At 44.3% G+C, this 21,704-nt stretch overlaps 1 protein-coding gene across 1 annotated transcript in view; it reads left to right on the forward strand.

Annotated features, from left to right (window-relative positions):
* The first annotated feature begins 2,083 nt into the window (after positions 1 to 2,083).
* LOC139140899 (transmembrane protein 98-like) overlaps positions 2,084 to 21,704 on the forward strand; it is a 50,559-nt gene continuing 30,938 nt past the window's right edge. Inside the window, exon 1 of the mRNA XM_070710367.1 lies at positions 2,084 to 2,274. The gene's annotated coding sequence lies outside the window, so the exon portion shown is untranslated. The remainder of the gene's footprint in view (positions 2,275 to 21,704) is intronic.

Raw genomic sequence — 21,704 nt, forward strand, 5'->3', positions numbered from 1 at the left:
TGAGTTTATCCAACTCTAGCCAGGTCAATGGCACCAGCTGAAGAGCACACAAAATGATAATCATGAGACAGTATGCAAATTGTGAATTCCTGGCAACATTTTGCCAAATTAGAAAAACTGAGCACAGTGACCTACCGAAAAAATATTTTTTTTCAAAAGTACAAGATACATAGAACTTAGATGCTACTTATGTTTTACAAAATTGACAATACCGGATGGTTAAATTATTCCATCAAATCAATGCTTTAATCTCAGAAATTTTGATTGTAATAATGGCAAAGTTAGTAAAAATAAATGATTCCATCTAGTCACACATTTGTTCATTTAAATTACTGTATATATATATATATATATATATATATATATATATATATATATATATATATATATAAATATATATATATATATAGGTCGTGTCGTGTCGTGTTTTTTTTTATCATATGTACACTCTAAAAAATTTCTGCTATCCCACATAAATTAAACACGTATACGCGCGCGTAAATACGCGCATCACGATATGTTCCATTCAGAATGCCTTTGTTCTATTTTCTCATTACTCTAGAATGTATTGGTTTGTATTTGGCAGTTGCCTAATGACTGCATCGCAAGATGCACGAAACTCTGAGTAGCGAATAAATTTTTTTAATCTAATAATCCAGCTCCGGACTTTCATCTATATATATATATATATATATATATATATATTATATATATATATATATATATAATATATATATATATATATATATATATATATATATATATTATATATATATATATATATATATAGGCATCAGTGACATTGGTATTCGTTACTGACCAATACCTGTTTGACTTACGGATTGATATATGGTGGGTGCCACATGAGGGGCAGGAAACCGTTTTCATGAGGCTGGATATCCCCAAACAAAGATTTTTATTTTTGCCCCGATATCTATATTTGAAAAGAAAGGTCATGATTTTCATAACAAAGGATGGGAAATTAGTCGATTGACGCGTAGATCCAGTGGCGTATCATATCAATGATCTAAATACTAATTTATGTAGATTTTTATTCAAAGGACTACTGCGTATAAAATGTGTATAGGTACTGCGTATACGGTACAGCGCCACCTATCTGTTCCGTTCCGGTTTTATCAGAGTCATCGTTGGCGGCGCCCTTGCACTACTTCGGACTGAAATACCTGGCGGCGGGTTGCTTTCACAGGATGGTAACGTTTGGTACCCATGCTTTTTCCGCAAAATTTCAAAGCACACTTTCTCTGGAAATTTTAAACGAAAAAGACAGCCGTATTTTGGAGAAAAGGATACCAAAATACATCCCCTTAATTTACAACATCTGGGAGAGTGAGAGATTTAAAATAAAGCTAAAGCCTGTTTAGTCATGTCAATGTTGCCTATATCAATGAGGTTACTCTTACACATCAATATATAATCTAATCTTGTTGTGGTTTGTATCAGCGTATTTTCCTAACTGTCTGAAGAAACATCGACCAGCTTCTGGGAAAAGTATTCCCTTTTCATGTTTTTACTGACCCTGACTAAAGAAAAAAAAAAACACTCCCTTTTCCGTAATCTTTGGAAGGCGTATAAAAACCCATTTCACCCTGAGAGTGTCACTATTGGGCCGAAACATCTGGAAGGGAGCTGGGAGTTGAAATTATTCGCTGCTGTAAAAGTATTCGGAAATTTTCACATATATATTATAATATATATATATATATATATATATATATATATATATATATATATATATATATATATAGACACACATACGCACACGTATATATATATATATATATATATTATATATATATATATATATATATATATATATATATATATATATATATATATATATAGACACACGCACACGTTTTCAGAGAGAAGTCAGAGGACACCATCGTTATCGGTTATCGGTCCACTGTGTAGGACCGATCGTCTCTCTTCTCATGTAAATGCTACAGACTTTCTCTCAGCAAAGATTTTATTTAAACGTCAAGTTTTATTTTTACCCAAAGCACTTTCATTGAAAGCAGCACTTGCGATGACGTCATTGTTGACGGAAAGTTTTGGTTTTTAGGTCAACCGGCTCTTCCAGCTTGATCATGTGACCCTGATCCTGCGTTCTCATTGGATACCATCGAAAATCGCCATCTTTGTGTCCCGAAGCGAGTTGTGGAAGTTGTCTGTTGGTGAAAGCAACGATATCGCACATGAATTTATCCGTTTTTAGAAGACCATAGTGACCCTTATTTGGGTCTGGAGTGGAAGGTAAGTTTATGTCACACTGTTGTGTGGCTGAGAGGTGTCTTTGACGCGGAACCATCACATTTAAATTTTCGGAAACTCAACTCGCATTTGTCAAATCAACTTGTTGCATGGTGTATTGTGACGTGAACGTCTGTGCGTACAGATATAGGGTTGTGGGATTTTAGTCATTTATTTTGTCTGAGCTCTATTGTATTGATTTTACTGTTGGACGGAAACGTATAAGAATAGGGGACTGATCACACATCTCGCGAACCGAGACCAGCTGCCGAGAGCAAGCGTCGACTTTATGCGGAATCGATGGTTCAATAACCGCACGATGTCGTGTTTGTTTTGGTATGGCAATTGTGTAGCCTCACAAACAAGATGTGAACCGTAAGCAATATGTATAAACGGCGCTGCTGTGAAATGCAGCGTATATATATATGAGCAGCGTCTGTAAGTGTAACGTATATCCGTCCCTATCAACTTCTGTTACTTAGGTTATATGTAAGTTGCGCAAACTGTAGTAATTGCCATGTTTTGCTGCGTTTGGTATCGTACATTTTCTTCAATGGAAGATCGTTCGCTCATTGTCGCCCAAACAACATCGTTTGCATTTCTGTTTTTACATGCAAAATAAGGAAACTTGACCATCACTGCCTACTGCAGTGTGCATCAACATTTAGACACGCAAAACTTGCATTTTAGCGACACTTGCAAGCTAGCTTAGCCTTTGCAAAAAATTTTGTTACCATACTTCTATACTGTAAACTTGCAATTTTTCACCTGAAGCCAGTAGGGCCAGACTGAAAATTATTGGACGCAAAGAAATATAATCTGAATTGTTAGAAACCACTCAAACCATCACTTATTATTTAGAGCCTCTAAGAAAATCCCTTTGAACTTGTACTACTGTAGTAGAATCAGATGCGACCACATTGCTAGTGAATGTCCATAGTGTCCTTGAAAGTGCAACTGATTGAGAAATTAATCAACCTTGATCTTGCATAAGACTAACCTTTGACCTAAACCCCAATTACTATTGAGTCACTGCCATATGATATTGGTGCCGGTAAAAATTCTCATTTACCTGTTAATGTTCATGTCAACCTCGACTATAAAACCAGTGATTAGTGGGAAATACTAAGTCTAGTAAGTAGATACCATAGCTACCGTACACTGTTTGCGCTATTGGGTCGTTTTATCGATGACGGTTTGTAAGATTGTCTGTTGGTTTGTTGTGGTACATGTAGCATGAATGATCTTGATCTGATGTTACTTAAAGGGAAGCAGTCTTCAATCATACGATGTAGATTATGACAGACATGTTTAAACTTTCATCAATCACCATTGTACCATGGCTACAGTGTTGCCACTGGTCTTATGGGTCCCATACTTTAGCACAGTTTCAATGACTGTATCCCTTTAAATATGTAGCACTTTTCGTAGTTTGTAGAAAAAGTTAATTTGTAATTGCCAGTAAATTTGCAGTTTAAGTTAAGTGATTTCCTTCTCCATTACTCATAGATTTTTCACTTTTATACATACCTGTTGGGAAAGTGCCTTAAAATGGTATTTCCTTCAGTACACAACAGGTAAAATTTTGCAAAGGCTTAACCACCCCAGATATGAAGCAGAAAGAGATAGGAAAGTGTATCAGATGGTATTTTCTTTGGTACACAAAAGGTAAAATTTTACAAAAAAAGGTGCCAAATATGAAGCAGAAAGATCTCTTCCTTTTCTGTGGCAGCCACTTATATAACCCTTTTCCTGCCAAGTCGGTGAAAATCCGCTTGAAATTCGGTGTAGCTAGAATCTGAGCAGCCACGGCCGTTATCCTGCCAAGGCGGTGGAAATCGGGCTACTTTTTGGTACCCCCTTTCCTGCCTAGTCGACGGAACTACGTGTAGCAAACCCTTGCTCGCGCCAGGGGTCGTTCGAGGACAGGTTTTGGGCGAGGAACGGCGTTTGTTCTCGAAATGGGTTCACAGAGAGTCCAACGACAGGGAAAGGTGCGGAAGCTACCCAGCCAGTCCCCCACCCCGGTGGGGGACTGGTTTTTTTTTTGGGGACGAGTAGCGTACTTGGCAGGTTAGCACGTTGACGTATTCTAGCGGAGTTTGGGTTAACTTGGCTCTGAGGCACTACATAGATTGCGGCCGAAATTGACCGTCTCGGCAACGCTAATCTGTAAGGCAACCGCCTAAGACCGCCTCAGCTGGCGGTGCAATTTTTTGCCAATGGTGCGAGACGAAAATCACGGACTTGGTCCTGATTGACGGGAAGTGCGGACGGATTTGACGGACTCGGCTTTCTGTAAGGCAACCGCCTAAGACCGCCTCAGCTGGCGGTGCAATTTTTTGCCAATGGTGCGAGACGAAAATCACGGACTTGGTCCTGATTGACGGGAAGTGCGGACGGAATTGACGGACTCGGCTTGATTAGTCCCTGACATGGAACTGATCCGAACGGACTTGAGCGACATTTGTGAAGGGTAACCACCGCTTTTAACCGACTTGTTACCTTCTCGAAAAGACTACCCACTCAGATGTCGGACGTTGTCGGCTGCACTTGGCTCTAGACGTTCAAGCCGTGCAACGAAACACACCGCCTCAGCCTTGCCATTCAGGAACATGGCCTCAAAATTTGATACCATTGTTCACCGACTTGGCGGCTGCGGTTAGGTGCGTGAACCGTTGTTCACCGACTTGTTACGCCTATGTTGTCCCTGTAAAGTTCGGCTAACGGCCGAGTCTAACGGGAGTTGGCAGACCTGTGTTTGGTTTATACCGTAGTATGACCGACTCAGGTAGAGGTACCTGTCGGTATATTCCGAGTTTTACGCACTCGGGCGTCAATGACGGGTCGTCATCACCGCTGATGACGTAGACGTGCTGGCCACGTTATTTGAAGGAGCCATGTTTGCCCAACGGACGAGGCCGAGACAGCCGTTGACAATTTTGGCATCCTTCATCTTTGACCGCCTTAGTTGGGTAAGCCGCTCGGCAGGCGACGGTTATGACCTAAACAAGCCGCTGAAGCACTGTTCGTTGCCGTACAAGAACGAGACGGCCAGTCCATTACTGCTTAATGGGCGATCTGTCGGGTTGGCTTGTCACCGACTTGGATGACAATACGCCCTGCGCAGGTGTACTTAGAAGGGACATGAGGTTAAAGAGACGGGTTTCCCACCCGTACTAAACATGGGCTTGGGCCAACGTCCTTGGGTGGCAGGTGCGCATGCCACGTACCCAGCTGGACGGAATGTCAAGTTGAGATGCTAATGACATTGACTATGTTATGCTTTAGTGCTCGAGGGATTTGCATCGCAAATGAGTATTATTAGCATATCAAATGGTGCAGACAGGCAATTTACATGACGGGTAGGAATGTCAGCGCCGGTTGGTGGACTGATTGCCGTAGGTCCATTATAATAACAGGTGGATGCATATATTAACACCCCTGCGTCCAATCATGTCCAGGGCTTTGTTTCCCTGTGGCTTTAAAAGGGAGGGACCTGCTAGTCTGTCGACACTGTTCCAGACATGAGCTTGACGGACCGCAAAAGTTTTCTGAAGGCGAGCAGACGACTGAAGCTCAAAGATGCAGAGTCTCCGGGCGGTAGTGGTAGCGATCGTTGTGATGTCCCTAGTAAACGTTCTAAGAAGTCGGGCAAGAAACGCTCCCGTAAGGCGAAGCCATCTCCGGCTGAAAAACCCAGTGGTAAGCGTAAACGTAAGACCGATCGTTCTGCCGATGAGGATGATGACGGGTCACCGGTCGCCAGTGGTTCTCACCCGGCTGCTCCGGGAGAGACTACTTCACCTGCAGAGACTACATCTGCTCTTGTGGGAGATACTTCACCTGCACAGACTACGTCTGCTGCTGCTAGTGAGACAGTGAGTAACGGGACGGCTGATGCCATTGGTTCTCCCCCGGCTGCTCCGGGAGAGACACCACCTGTTGCTACTATGAGCCCTCATCCTGCGTCAGGAGAGGTTCCTGTGCCCAGTGCGAAGGGCTTGAGTCCTCGTCATCAGCAGAGGCTGCCCAGCCCGCTCCTGCCATAGTTTCGTGTGCTGCGATGTCCCCGCCGAAAAAGATAGTGCGGAGGGTTCGTTATCAGGATAGCCCACCTGATTTTGAGCCAGATATGATCCTTGATGCCGCTACGGGTGAGTTCAGGCCCAGACGCCCAGACGACGGTGATATCACCGCTGAGTCCGACTCGGAGGTTGACGAGGATGCGGCAGAGGACGATGACTTTTATGACAGGCAGTATGTAGGTGAGGCAAGCTCTGACGACGATGATGACGTTGCTGCTGTGTTGGCGGAGGACGACACCCCTCCTGTCTGGCGTATGTCGGAGACTACCGATGCTAATATATTTGAGGAGACCGATTTTGACCATGAGAGAGGACCGACTTTCACCTTGCCTAGCCACTCCCGTGAGCTCGATTACTTTTTTAAGTTTATTCCAGCTACACTGATCAGATTGGCCAAGGACGAGACTAATAAATACGCCAAATTCCACCAGCGACATATCGCTAGGAAAATAGATAAATACTGGCGTAACGCTGACTACCGAGAGGTGCAGGCGTTCATTGGCGTCTTAGTCTGTATGGGTATCGACCGTAAATCATCAGTGGAGGATTATTGGTCTAGCGATCCCTTTCTGAGAAACCAGGGTATTTCTACTGTGATTACCCGCAGTCGCTTTCAGCAGCTTATGCGATACTTTCATCTGGCAGACCCAGAGAACGATCCACGTCGTGATCCTGATGAGGCACGCCGCCGACGTCGGTGTCAGGAGGATCCCCTGTATAAAATCAATCCATGGATGGAGCCCATAGTTGACCGGTGTGTAAATAATTATAAGATGGGTAGAGAGATCTCCATCGACGAGGGCATGGTGCGATTTAAGGGCCGTTCTAAATTTAAGCAGAGATTACCGCATAAGCCTGATCGAGACGGTTTCAAGATATGGCAGCTGTGCGACTCCACCACTGCATACATCGCTAACTTTGCACCGTACCTAGGTGTGAAATATCGGGATCGGACTGATGGGAGACGGCAGGAGCGAGGTGTGGTGAAAAGAATTACGATGGAGCTGGTCCAGCCATTCTGTGGATATAATCACAGCCTATTCTGTGATAGCCTGTTTAGCACGGTCGTTACTGCTAGAGAGCTGATGGAGACCGGGATCTACATGGTCGGGAGTTTTAACCGCCGTAATCGTCGCACCATGCCCCCTCAATTAATTCCGCCGGGTAAGAGGAAGCGCCTTCCTCTGTCTGTTGGGGATATGAAAGCCACGACCAGAACAGACTCTCGTCTTAACATCACTGCTTATCAGGATAGTAACGCTCAGGTGCTGATCTTGAATACGGTCTATCCACCCTTGGAGTGCGTGCCAGTGGGGGAGGGAGACGAGCGGCGACAAGTGCCTCTGTCGCTGTATAATTATCGCCGGTACATGGGAGGCGTCGACCGAGCCAACCAGAAGCGCAAGTACTTTCACACTGGGCGCAAGAACCACAGCAGTGTTCTCCCCAGGCCGTTTAACAGGATCGGCCCCGATCCTTTATTTTTTTCGCCCGATCCTTTATTTTTCATGCCGACCCTGTTTCATGTCCGCTGATTCTGAGTGGCTGAAGACCTATTGTTTCTCGGCGGCGATTTTGTCACTTTTATTTCAGCGAGCGTATCAAGTGTGAAACGGTTCTAATGTGGCGATAACACGACGTGCCAGATGATTAAAAGGTTTATTGCATCGCCAAAATGTGTGAAATGGTTAGACTGTTCTCCTTTCATGTCGATGCTTTAGGTGTTTTACAAACAATGAGGCAGGGTTATCGGATGCGAAGCACCCAAAGTTGCGCTTGTCCGCTTGTATAGGCCGGCCGTAATGCAAATGAACATCGGCTAAGACGGATGAAACTTAAATTCAAAAAGCATGAAATGTGTTACGCTGCCGATCGTACAGATAACGGTCATTTTATACAACGGACATGGAGTATACTCAACGAAAGGCTCGGTGTTGCATCTTTGCCAGCGGGCACTCAGTCAAAGCATGGAGGTAGTTCGATGGTCAAAGCATATACTATAGGCAACTGGTTGAACTGCCGTTGCCACCAATGTCTCGCACTGGTAAGAATCCGAAGGTCAGGAAAAGTGATTTCGATCAGAAGTGGCTGAAATCGTACGATTGATTGAGACAAAAATCAGATGCAAAAATGTATGGTACTGCCGCGTGTTCAGATCGTTGCGTGTCCGAGTTAGCCATTTCGAGATCTGTGTAGCAGTACGTCAACTTGCTGCGAATCCGTAGCCTCTACCACTCGGGTAGGTTGGTCATTGGAGTGGTAGGCCCCACTCCCAGCAGAACACGTCAAGGAGTGGCAGGGCTCGGTTTCCAAGCAATACGTCAACATGACGTTGAAGCCATGTGTGTCACCTCGTGTCATGCATTCGTAACTTGCATGGATTTGTTCGATTGACTTTATGAAACAATTGCACTTGATCCAGTTTCAAAACTCATGACCCGTTTTACAATATTCAAGGCAGCATGAAATGAAATAAAAAGGAACTACATGAGCTAAAATAATCATTCGTGTGGTTATCTGAATACAGCAGCTATGTACGTACGGTTAGGGTATACAGTATAGGTTCAAAGGTCGCGTGTGTTCAAGTGTGCTCCACACAATGCACGGCCGGCCGCGGCCGACGCTACGCAGTTGTCAAAGTTTCGTACGTTTGTCGAAGTAGAAGTCGATGCAATTTCAAATCTTGTTCTTGAAAATACCTGGTATCAATATTTTCGGGCTTCTCTTTATTATGAATTGAGTTTTAAAGTCCTCTGACTCAGAATTGTAAGTGCAATATTCAGTCCCGTATGAACTTGTCCGTGTGACTGTTTTGCCATGGACGTTTAAAAAAGACGTCCATGGTTTTAGAATAGCAATCTGGCTACAGACAAACATGTACCGGTAGTAACAGAGGATCACATAAAAACGTCTGATTTTGAATGTTATTCAAGAGAGAACTGGAAGACTTTGAATGAAAATATGGATGTAATATATGAAGTGCTTAAAGTGCATGAAAGATCTTACTTTATCCTTTTATTGTGGGATTTTTTCTGATGCTATGGAGTGATGTGTGTATTGCATAATTAACATAAAATTTACATAGTTATTGTTATGCAAATTAGCCGATCCTGTTTCAGAAATTTCTGGGGAGAACACTGCACAGATTGTGTATCATATCTGGCATGTTACCTGATTGATGTTGCCCTGGTAAATGCATATATATGCTTCAAGCATGTACACCCTGATAGTAAGCTGACCCATAAGATGTTTCATCTGCGTGTCGGGAAACAACTCATTGGCGGTTATTGTGGGCGATCGCAGCCCAGTGTGAGAGAGGTCGAGGCCACCGTTTCTCTTGCCTCGTACATCAATCCACAAAATCAGCCGATGCACGTTGTCAGCCGTTTGGAGGGGCGGCAGAAATGCTGTAAAGTATGCAGCAGAGAGGGTAAGACCACTGCGAGCGGACGACTGTCTGAGACGTCCAAAGGATGTAGTCTGTGCGGGGTTCATCTTCACGAGGGCGAGTGTTTTGCGGCTTTTCATCATCGCATGATGCTACGAGGTAAGAGGAGCATTGGCGTGCAGACCTCTACTCACACAGCCCCGACGACACCCATCAGCAAGAGAACCCGACGTAAATAACGGACAGGGACAGCTTCGCCTAACAGTGGCTTGACTGTATTCTTAACACGGACCATGATCACATTTTGAGCACGGTTGTGCCGTTTGTTTGTGCTTTACGATCCCGCTGATTGTAAATTGAAACACGGATTATTTTGTACAATCCCCCGATTGTAATCTTTGTAACACGGACCATGCACTCGGACGTCGAGACAGACTCTGAGATTTATTATTCGGCATAATGTAAATTATTCCCGAATAAAATACTATCTATGGATCGCATATTTTCGTTTGTTTTGTTTAGACGGATTATTTTGTACAATTCCCCCTATTATAATTTTTGAAACACGGATCTGCCACCCCGATTGTAATTTTTGAAACACGGACCATGCACTCGGACGTCGAGACAGACTCCGAGATTTATTGTTCGGCATAATGTAAATTATTCCCGAATAAAATACTATCTATGATCGCATATTTTCGTTTGTTTTGTTTTTACCCCCACTTTCGTTTTTGGCAGATCCGTAAGGACGCTATAGTAATGGATGAACGTGCGTTGTATCACGTGGGAGGGGCACAGCCCAACGGAGGCTGTGCTCGTGCGACGTAGACGTTGTACCAACCATCTGTCGTTGGGGTTAGTGCATAGAGCAGTTGCACTGTCCAGAGCTAAGGTGGTACAAAACTGCACCTTAGTAACAACTGCACAACTAACGTGTTAGGAAATGGTAACACTAACGAGCTAAGTGTTCACTGAACTGGCCAAACTACGTACACGCCTTCCTTCAATGGCGGAACTATGTCGTTGACACTACGTCAAAGCAGACGGCACTGTGCGACTCTTCCAAGTCGTTCAAAGTACGTGGCCAAGTGACACAACCCAGGGGAAACAGGACAGGTTTGAGGGTGCTGCCGCACCCATAGCACTAACCCCTGGGTCTTCTACTAACCCACGAGAGAGGTGACGTTTCCCCGGTGTGGCCGTGCGTGCCGGCAAACGAGCTTTACTTCCGCGAAAGTAAGCTAGAAAAGGGCATAAAAGTGCACGTCCCCCGGGGCAAACAACGCCCGTGACCTCGTCATTTTCTGGACACAACCTCATCAGCGGTTGCCCCTCTATACGGGCATGCAAAAATTTTTGAAGTCTAACACGTATATGGTCGGTAATCGTACCCCGAAAATGCGGTATTTTCCCGCCAAATGCCTGGCAGGAAAGCGTGCAGGAGAGCCTATCTTCTGTAGACACGGAAAAGGGGGCCGGTTTTGACCGACTTGGCAGGATAACGGACAGGGGCGCTCGGCAGGAAAAGGGTTAAACCTGTTACACAGCTGTCATAGGAAAGCTTGTATTCATGATTCCGTCACAGAACAAAGGATCCAATGACAGTGCGTGCACAAGTTATTAAAAACCGTTGAAACTGTAAAACCCACTTCACTTTCCATTTTTAGCAACAGCCTTTTAAGCCCAGAAGTGAGAGTGATCTCAGAAAAACACGTTTTAGGTTGAAGTTTCAGTTCTGTTCATCTGTGTCTTTAATGAGGCATTAAATTACCAAAGATTCCTCTCACTCCCAAGGGGATACACGTAAGAACAAATGGAATTTGGTCAATTGTCTTCCTTGTTGTTTACCAAGTTGTACATTTAACTGACCTGCTCCTCTGCACTAAGTTTTATCCCTTTCCTGCCAAGTCCATATTTTACCACCAGGTCAAGATGGTTACAATTAATGAAACACAACATATTCAATATGATGTATTTTACATAATACTGTACATTTGAAGGCTGTTGAAAACATAATACTGTAAAGTTGATTTTTTTTGGACAAAAGATGCTATAACATACCAAGCCAAGTGGGTGAAAATACGTCATGTTTGGCTCAATACCGCTTTTTACTGACTTGGCTGATGGGGATGTGACACAGTTATTACTGTCTGGCAGGAAAAGGGTTATCCTGTCTATCAGCAATATGATTTAGACCAGATGCAGATGATATAATTTTGACCTGAATATTCTGTGAGTTAGGACGGGTGTTTTCAGCACAGCCTGTAATGTGTACACTGTACTCTACTGTATGTATATCCTTTTACCGTTGTCATTGACAGGACATAAATTGCTAACAACAAGAATGCTGGCCATATGTCTTCTGGGCAAGTCACAGAACACATGTGTTAGGCCAATCTTCTGAGAGTATGATTTCAGTACTCTAGCTACATACATGTACATGTATACTGTTATACACTGTATGTGCATGGAAGTATAATTCACCACCCACCAGCAGTTACATATAGTTCCACACTGTAGCATCTGCTCTGTGACTTGTTCGGCAATGGCTTGTATTGACAATCTGACTTTTGTAAGTCAACTTGCTTCAGAGTACATACTAAGACACAGTTGTTCACACTTCGAAAAAAATAGTTCCATTTGCCTTTCGGTCATCCATCATCCTAAAGCTCAATACCATGGTGAGAAACTGCAAATTTGTGTTCAAACTTTTGGGTATGGCTGAAGCAGGAAGAAGTATATAGTGTGCCTTGAAGTTTGCTCAATGCCTCAACTCACCATAGTTGTTCCTTTGTATTGAATTCAGAATCTTCTGATTGTGCTGCCAGTATTCTAGCTACATGTACATGTACATATGCCTTGGTGGTAAGGTCACCATCCACAAATAGTGAGTGACATGTACCCTGTCAAGCCAAAGTCTTTTTCACCATCAGGTCAAGTTGGTTAAAAGTAGTGAAGCACATTGTGTCCCCTGTGGTGCATTTTAGCAAAATATTGAACATTTAAGGCCCCTGAAAACATAGGTACTATAAAAATGATTTTTCAAGGTCTAAAGCTGCTACAACATACCAAGCCAAGTGGGTGAAAATACATATTCTTTTTGCTCAATAAGGCTTTTTACTGGCTTGGCAAGTGAAAGTGATACTGTATGGCAGGAAAAGGGCTTAAATTGCCTCTGACATGTGCAAGACAGTATCACTTCCCCATAGTGTACTATGCCAAGTCAGTAAAAAGTGGTATTCAGTCGGGCTACATGTACATTTATACATGTACATGTATTTGTTTTCACCTATTTTCACCTGTACTTGATACATTTGTATGTTATAGCAGGTTTGGTCAGTAAAAATCACATTTACAGTATCTACTCATAATATTTAGGACTACAGTAGCCTTCAAATATTCAATTTTTGTTAAAATGCAACATATGGGGCCACACTGTTTTAAACCAACTTGACTTGATGTTGACATACGAACTTGGCAATGACAGGATAAGGGTTGAGTTTCTCAAAACATGACCCTACATGTACAACAGATCTTGCTCAGTTACATGTTTATGTAAATCGTTACTACTAGTACATTTGATATGCATATAGACTTTGCCAGCTTTATTTCATTAAATATAAATAGACTAGTCAGTTTTGATATACTTTTTATGTCAAAGGGAGGAACATACACATGTACATTGTACATGTAGCATTATCTGAAAAAGTTGGTAGCCAAACCCCTTTCAGTTATTCATTTGCTTATTTGTAAATATTCTATTTCAGCGGCGGGTTCAATGACGCACATCTATGATGTATTTACGTATTTGTGAGTCATTTGTCATAATATCTTGTGCTCTCCCAGGCACATTCTGGTTTGTCCCACCCAGTTCCACCGGATAAGTCACCTTTGAAGCCTAGTTTTCTTGAAAAGGTTAAGGAGAGCAGCTGTACTGTTTGGTTGTGTCACAGGAACTTTTAAGTTTGCTGTAACAATGAAATATTTCAGCAATTATCATCGTTACACATATAATATTTATAATCACATTATTTCATGTAATATGCTAGTACAGGACACAAAAGTACCCTGCGTATCCAGCATTTGTTCAAAATGTTCACAGACTTTCACTGTACAGAGAGGGCACAGTCATCACTCAAATGTTGTGTCTTTGGGTACATGTACTCAAAAGGTATCACCAGGTCATGCATTTGTTTATAGTGTACTAACTATTTCAGTGTGACACTGGGTTTCTATAAAGGCATAGAGAACCTCCCTCTGCTTGGGCCATGCCATTGTTTTGAATGAAAAGAACTGTACTCTATAAATGTCATCATGATTGTATCATTTGTGTGTTGTTCGGCTGGTTTTTGTATACTGATGTTCACAAACAATTGTGAGCTTTCTTTGAAAAGCAGTGAAGCATGCATAGTAATGATATTCCTAATGTCACCCTGACACAGACACTAACTGCATAAAGAAAAAGCAGCGTTGTCCTGCTGGTGACTTTTTTGTGATGGTTTGTGATGCAGCAGTGTTTGCTTTAACCCTTTTCCTGCCGAGCGCCCCAGTCCGTTATCCTGCCAAGTCGGTCAAAACCGGCCCCCTTTTCCGTGTCTACAGAAGATAGGCTCTCCTGCACGCTTTCCTGCCAGGCATTTGGCGGGAAAATACCGCATTTTCGGGGTACGATTACCAACCATATACGTGTTAGACTTCAAAAATTTTTGCATGCCCGTATAGAGGGGCAACAGCTGATGAGGTTGTGTCCAGAAAATGACGAGGTCACGGGCGTTGTTTGCCCCGGGGGACGTGCACTTTTATGCCCTTTTCTAGCTTACTTTCGCGGAAGTAAAGCTCGTTTGCCGGCACGCACGGCCACACCGGGGAAACGTCACCTCTCTCGTGGGTTAGTAGAAGACCCAGGGGTTAGTGCTATGGGTGCGGCAGCACCCTCAAACCTGTCCTGTTTCCCCTGGGTTGTGTCACTTGGCCACGTACTTTGAACGACTTGGAAGAGTCGCACAGTGCAGTCTGCTTTGACGTAGTGTCAACGACATAGTTCCGCCATTGAAGGAAGGCGTGTACGTAGTTTGGCCAGTTCAGTGAACACTTAGCTCGTTAGTGTTACCGTTTCCTAACAGGTTAGTTGTGCAGTTGTTACTAAGGTGCAGTTTTGTACCACCTTAGCTCTGGACAGTGCAACTGCTCTATGCACTAACCCCAACGACAGATGGTTGGTACAACGTCTACGTCGCACGAGCACAGCCTCCGTTGGGCTGTGCCCCTCCCACGTGATACAACGCACGTTCATCCATTACTATAGCGTCCTTACGGATCTGCCAAAAACGAAAGTGGGGGTAAAAACAAAACAAACGAAAATATGCGATCATAGATAGTATTTTATTCGGGAATAATTTACATTATGCCGAACAATAAATCTCGGAGTCTGTCTCGACGTCCGAGTGCATGGTCCGTGTTTCAAAAATTACAATCGGGGTGGCAGATCCGTGTTTCAAAAATTATAATAGGGGGAATTGTACAAAATAATCCGTCTAAACAAAACAAACGAAAATATGCGATCCATAGATAGTATTTTATTCGGGAATAATTTACATTATGCCGAATAATAAATCTCAGAGTCTGTCTCGACGTCCGAGTGCATGGTCCGTGTTACAAAGATTACAATCGGGGGATTGTACAAAATAATCCGTGTTTCAATTTACAATCAGCGGGATCGTAAAGCACAAACAAACGGCACAACCGTGCTCAAATGTGATCATGGTCCGTGTTAAGAATACAGTCAAGCCACTGTTAGGCGAAGCTGTCCCCTGTCCGTTATTTACGTCGGGTTCTCTTGCTGATGGGTGTCGTCGGGGCTGTGTGAGTAGAGGTCTGCACGCCAATGCTCCTCTTACCTCGTAGCATCATGCGATGATGAAAAGCCGCAAAACACTCGCCCTCGTGAAGATGAACCCCGCACAGACTACATCCTTTGGACGTCTCAGACAGTCGTCCGCTCGCAGTGGTCTTACCCTCTCTGCTGCATACTTTACAGCATTTCTGCCGCCCCTCCAAACGGCTGACAACGTGCATCGGCTGATTTTGTGGATTGATGTACGAGGCAAGAGAAACAGTGGCCTCGACCTCTCTCACACTGGGCTGCGATCGCCCACAATAACCGCCAATGAGTTGTTTCCCGACACGCAGATGAAACATCTTATGGGTCAGCTTACTATCAGGGTGTACATGCTTGAAGCATATATATGCATTTACCAGGGCAACATCAATCAGGTAACATGCCAGATATGTCCACCATCTGTGGTTCTTGCGCCCAGTGTGAAAGTACTTGCGCTTCTGGTTGGCTCGGTCGACGCCTCCCATGTACCGGCGATAATTATACAGCGACAGAGGCACTTGTCGCCGCTCGTCTCCCTCCCCCACTGGCACGCACTCCAAGGGTGGATAGACCGTATTCAAGATCAGCACCTGAGCGTTACTATCCTGATAAGCAGTGATGTTAAGACGAGTCCGTTCTGGTCGTGGCTTTCATATCCCCAACAGACAGAGGAAGGCGCTTCCTCTTACCGGCGGAATTAATTGAGGGGGCATGGTGCGACGATTACGGCGGTTTAAAACTCCCGACCATGTAGATCCCGGTCTCCATCAGCTCTCTAGCAGTAACGACCGTGCTAAACAGGCTATCACAGAATAGGCTGTGATTATATCCACAGAATGGCTGGACCAGCTCCATCGTAATTCTTTTCACCACACCTCGCTCCTGCCGTCTCCCATCAGTCCGATCCCGAAATTTCACACCTAGGTACGGTGCAAAGTTAGCGATGTATGCAGTGGTGGAGTCGCACAGCTGCCATATCTTGAAACCGTCTCGATCAGGCTTATGCGGTAATCTCTGCTTAAATTTAGAACGGCCCTTAAATCGCACCATGCCCTCGTCGATGGAGATCTCTCTACCCATCTTATAATTATTTACGCACCGGTCAACTATGGGCTCCATCCATGGATTGATTTTATACAGGGGATCCTCCTGACACCGACGTCGGCGGCGTGCCTCATCAGGATCACGACGTGGATCGTTCTCTGGGTCTGCCAGATGAAAGTATCGCATAAGCTGCTGAAAGCGACTGCGGGTAATCACAGTAGAAATACCCTGGTTTCTCAGAAAGGGATCGCTAGACCAATAATCCTCCACTGATGATTTACGGTCGACACCCATACAGACTAAGACGCCAATGAACGCCTGCACCTCTCGGTAGTCAGCGTTACGCCAGTATTTATCTATTTTCCTAGCGATATATCGCTGGTGGAATTTGGCGTATTTATTAGTCTCGTCCTTGGCCAATCTGATCAGTGTAGCTGGAATAAACTTAAAAAAGTAATCGAGCTCACGGGAGTGGCTGGGCAAGGTGAAAGTCGGTCCTCTCTCATGGTCAAAATCGGTCTCCTCAAATATATTAGCATCGGTAGTCTCCGACATACGCCAGACAGGAGGGGTGTCGTCCTCCACCAACACAGCAGCAACGTCATCATCGTCGTCAGAGCTTGCCTCACCTACATACTGCCTGTCATAAAAGTCATCGTCCTCTGCCGCATCCTCGTCAACCTCCGAGTCGGACTCAGCGGTGATATCACCGTCGTCTGGACGTCTGGGCCTGAACTCGCCCGTAGCGGCATCAAGGATCATATCTGGCTCAAAATCAGGTGGGGCTATCCTGATAACGAACCCTCCGCACTATCTTTTCGGCGGGGACATCGCAGCACACGAAACTATGGCAGGAGCGGGTCGGCAGCCTCTGCTGATGACGAGGACTCAAGCTCTTTCGCACTGGGCACAGGAACCTCTCCTGACGCAGGATGAGGGCTCATAGTAGCAACAGGTGGTGTCTCTCCCGGAGCAGCCGGGGGAGAACCAATGGCATCAGCCGTCTCGTTACTCACTGTCTCACTAGCAGCAGCAGACGTAGTCTGTGCAGGTGAAGTATCTCCCACAAGAGCAGATGTAGTCTCTGCAGGTGAAGTAGTCTCTCCCGGAGCAGCCGGGTGAGAACCACTGGCGACCGGTGACCCGTCATCATCCTCATCGGCAGAACGATCGCTCTTAATTTTACGCTTACCACTGGGTTTTTCAGCCGGAGATGGCTTCGCCTTACGGGAGCGTTTCTTGCCCGACTTCTTAGAACGTTTACTAGGGACATCACAACGATCGCTACCACTACCGCCCGGAGACTCTGCATCTTTGAGCTTCAGTCGTCTGCTCGCCTTCAGAAAACTTTTGCGGTCCGTCAAGCTCATGTCTGGAACAGTGTCGACAGACTAGCAGGTCCCTCCCTTTTAAAGCCACAGGGAAACAAAGCCCTGGACATGATTGGACGCAGGGGTGTTAATATATGCATCCACCTGTTATTATAATGGACCTACGGCAATCAGTCCACCAACCGGCGCTGACATTCCTACCCGTCATGTAAATTGCCTGTCCGCACCATTTGATATGCTAATAATACTCATTTGCGATGCAAATCCCTCGAGCACTTAGCATAACATAGTCAATGTCATTAGCATCTCAGCTTGACATTCCGTCCAGCTGGGTACGTGGCATGCGCACCTGCCACCCAAGGACGTTGGCCCAAGCCCATGTTTAGTACGGGTGGGAAAACCGTATCTTTAACCTCATGTCCCTTCTAAGTACGCCTGCGCAGGGCGTATTGTCATCCAAGTCGGTGACAAGCCAACCCGACAGATCGCCCATTAAGCAGTAATGGACTGGCCGTCTCGTTCTTGTACGGCAACGAACAGTGCTTCAGCGGCTTGTTTAGGTCATAACCGTCGCCTGCCGAGCGGCTTACCCAACTAAGGCGGTCAAAGATGAAGGATGCCAAAATTGTCAACGGCTGTCTCGGCCTCGTCCGTTGGGCAAACATGGCTCCTTCAAATAACGTGGCCAGCACGTCTACGTCATCAGCGGTGATGACGACCCGTCATTGACGCCCGAGTGCGTAAAATTCGGAATATACCGACAGGTACCTCTACCTGAGTCGGTCATACTACGGTATAAACCAAACACAGGTCTGCCAACTCCCGTTAGACTCGGCCGTTAGCCGAACTTCACAGGGACAACATAGGCGTAACAAGTCGGTGAACAACGGTTCACGCACCTAACCGCAGCCGCCAAGTCGGTGAACAATGGTATCAAATTTTGAGGCCATGTTCCTGAATGGCAAGGCTGAGGCGGTGTGTTTCGTTGCACGGCTTGAACGTCTAGAGCCAAGTGCAGCCGACAACGTCCGACATCTGAGTGGGTAGTCTTTTCGAGAAGGTAACAAGTCGGTTAAAAGCGGTGGTTACCCTTCACAAATGTCGCTCAAGTCCGTTCGGATCAGTTCCATGTCAGGGACTAATCAAGCCGAGTCCGTCAAATCCGTCCGCACTTCCCGTCAATCAGGACCAAGTCCGTGATTTTCGTCTCGCACCATTGGCAAAAAATTGCACCGCCAGCTGAGGCGGTCTTAGGCGGTTGCCTTACAGAAAGCCGAGTCCGTCAAATCCGTCCGCACTTCCCGTCAATCAGGACCAAGTCCGTGATTTTCGTCTCGCACCATTGGCAAAAAATTGCACCGCCAGCTGAGGCGGTCTTAGGCGGTTGCCTTACAGATTAGCGTTGCCGAGACGGTCAATTTCGGCCGCAATCTATGTAGTGCCTCAGAGCCAAGTTAACCCAAACTCCGCTAGAATACGTCAACGTGCTAACCTGCCAAGTACGCTACTCGTTCCCCCAAAAAAAAACCAGTCCCCCACCGGGGTGGGGGACTGGCTGGGTAGCTTCCGCACCTTTCCCTGTCGTTGGACTCTCTGTGAACCCATTTCGAGAGCAAACGCCGTTCCTCGCCCAAAACCTGTCCTCGAACGACCCCTAGCGCGAGCAAGGGTTTGCTACACGTAGTTCCGTCGACTAGGCAGGAAAGGGGGTACCAAAAAGTAGCCCGATTTCCACCGCCTTGGCAGGATAACGGCCGTGGCTGCTCAGATTCTAGCTACACCGAATTTCAAGCGGATTTTCACCGACTTGGCAGGAAAGCTTTAAACATGTAGCTATTGAAAATGCCATACAGCATGTACAAGAGCAGACTTCGTCGTTTATTTTGCTTATCATTTCATCAACAATGAAACAAAACATTACTTCCCAAATATACACTTTGATACATGTATGAAGATGATACAAAAACTGCAAGTATCGCACTCACATCCTACAGGAATATGAGTGTTAAAACTTTTTTTGATATACACTCTGTTATATGTTTACAAATTGAAATGCCAGTGATATCATACTCATACATGACAATGTCTATATGCAACATCATAAATACCTAATGATGTACACATTCTTGTTATCATCCAGTGGCATCCTGTGAAACAGTTCTAATTTCAAATTAGCAAATACATGCACCATATACTCTTGGCCAAATTGTTCAGGCAGGCAAGTGTTGTTGTTATTGTTATTATTGTTGTTGTTATTGTTGTTATATCTTTATTTCATAATTAAATGCATCCATAAATGAGTACATACATGTAGCTGTAACACCTCTCAAAAGGCCAACAAGAAAGATTGGAAAACAAATGAAAGAAAAAGAAGGAACATATACATACATGTATATCACACAAAGACAAAAGAAAATTCTGTGTATAATGTCCATCCAGTAAGACGAGTCCTCAAAAGTGCATATCACAAGTAACAGGGCGATTGATTAGTGTGACTGTTTTGGAGATGCATACCGATGTTGTAAGTGTCTAGATGTTTGAGACTAGACAAATGGTTAGCATAATTATTCACAAGCACTTAGGAAGAACTACAACCTGAATAACCAAACGGCCTCAGCCCTGTGAAATACATGTATGACCCACAACACTATTTCGAATGACACCAAGTTTGAAATCACACCATACATGTAAATGATTGCCAAAAGTGATACCAGCAAAATGCACTGAGAAGATGAAATTTAAGCTTGACGGAAATCAGAAAATGATATAAAATATTTGTATAGGATGTTGTTCAACAGTGTGTGTGTATATTGTCAAACATGTTTCAGTGGGTTACCTACATGTATGTCTGGTGTGACTATCTGTTAAATGAATAAGAATCGTTGCACTTTTTCATGTAAGTGTTCCATGTGATACAAATGTACAAGTATCACAAATGGCTGTCATTTTTGGGGTGACAGGTAGAAGTCTCATTAAAGCTTTCCTGTGCATATTGTAAATGATGACAGTGTATTGGGGTCTGTGGCCAGCAACTATAGATAAGTGCATCAATACATCAACACAAGTATTTGAGTCCAGTGTCCAGTGTGCACTGTACATGTACAGTGTGTAATATGTTTAGATGTGGAAGAATATTTTTAGCGGTCACAAAGGCCAGGTCATTAGGTTGAATCAGATATATGAAGCTCCAGGCTAATTTATCAAATGTATACATGATACTAAATCAACACTAACTCATCATCTCATCGGTCTCACAGTCCCACAATAAAAAAAAAGATCACTACCTCATACATGGAGTATCTGGTTTGCACAGATGTGACCGTTAAAGCTCAATCAACAATGTGATTGTTTTGAAGTTCAAGGTCTGCTAATGATTGGTCATTCTAAAAATAGAAACTGGTAGCAGTGGTACAAGGTCAAGATCAAAGTAATTGGATAATATGTAAATAACATGTATATGTATCTTATATCAGTTCCTGTTTTTAGCTCACATGTTCGTGCAAAAACAAACATGAACACAAATACAATCCTTTATTGGTTCTATATTGTATATGGAAATAATTGTACGTAACAAATAAACAAACACATAAACAAAAAAACCACAAAAAAGACAGGGAGCAAGAATTCCCTTTGATAAGACAGGTTTTTACTGTTAATATTACGGTACATGTAGTAGTTTCCTGTCAATAGTATTGCCAATTGCA

The sequence above is a fragment of the Ptychodera flava genome, chromosome 9, assembly GCF_041260155.1.
Source record: "Ptychodera flava strain L36383 chromosome 9, AS_Pfla_20210202, whole genome shotgun sequence".
NCBI classification, from domain to species: Eukaryota; Metazoa; Hemichordata; class Enteropneusta; family Ptychoderidae; genus Ptychodera; species Ptychodera flava.